The sequence below is a fragment of the Sinocyclocheilus grahami genome, unplaced genomic scaffold (assembly GCF_001515645.1).
Source record: "Sinocyclocheilus grahami isolate Dianchi unplaced genomic scaffold, SAMN03320097.WGS_v1.1 scaffold957.1, whole genome shotgun sequence".
NCBI classification, from domain to species: Eukaryota; Metazoa; Chordata; class Actinopteri; order Cypriniformes; family Cyprinidae; genus Sinocyclocheilus; species Sinocyclocheilus grahami.
Window position 1 is genome coordinate 15,867 of NW_015506136.1, and position 1,327 is coordinate 17,193.

Below are 1,327 nucleotides of genomic sequence, written 5' to 3' on the forward strand. Positions count from 1 at the left end.
TTTCTCAATATTTAGATTTTTTTGCACCCTCAGATTCCAGATTTTCTAATAGTTGTATCTCAGCCAAATATTGATCTATCCTAACAAACCACACATCAATGGAAAGCTTATTTATTATTTAAAAAATTACCCTTATGACTGGTTTTGCTGTCCAGGGTCACATATTAATTTTTCACAGTGCATGCATCATTTAATGCCATGAATACGAATTTAAAATTTCCGCACCTATTTAAGACCTGCAGAAACATTTCACTCCAGTACTAAAGTTTATAATGCTCATCACTAGGGATAAAAACAATGACAGCTTGATCTGCACTTCTACTAAAATAATTTTGAACATGAAAATGATGTATGCAATGGCTATATGAAATGACAAACAAGCACGATGACAAAAACACATCAAACAACCACAATAATCCTAAAAAAACGTAATAATAAGCTGTAATCTATACTGGTAAACACAGAGCCAGAGAGTACACAAACACAGTCGAGGTTGGTCCACTCGGGTCCGCACCTCTCCTGCTGTTCCGCGGCTCGAGCGACTGACCGTCTCTGCCGCCGCCGAACATGCGCGGGAACAGCACAAACACCAGCAGCACCGCGGTAAACGCCATGACGAGCTGCTGCGAGGACGACAGCACCATCTCTGTTCGAGAATTAATTCGGTTCAATTTCATAAACGAGGACGATTCCCCCTTCACTGTTGATCAAACGTCTTCTTCGGTTTGTGCGTGAGCAACAGGAGAAATCTCGCGAGAGCGCCGTTACTGACCTCTACAGGCCTGGCGTGGAATTACAGCTCGGCGTTTCCTTGACAGTCGAGCGCTGCGTTTGATTCGCCTTTGGCAGTGTTTGATTTTACCAGTACAAAATCAATTGCTAATACAGTATTAGGCAGTGCTGCCAAAATCATACCCCCCTATATAAATGCTTATTATTGAATCTAAACACTTAGATTCACAGGTATTCTACAGGATGAGATGTGTCTCCAGAATTCTTCTTTTGTTTTTAGCACATAATCATAAATCATAATTATTACAGGTCCTTCATGAGACAGAAGGGCTACAACGTGCCCAGATGGGCATGTGACACGCTACCACATTCATGCCAACAGGATGGCAGTTCCTGTGGGCCTTTTGTCCTGAAAGTACAGTAAGTTAAATGGATCATAATGCCATTTATGAATTTCTTTTCTGTTAAAAATCCCTGTTACAATTTTTTTTGTGGTGTTCCAACAGCTGTTGACAAAAGTATTGGATAATGCTGTCCACTACAAATGCAACCTTTATTGCAACATAACTATTATTTATTATTTAGCAACCCATTG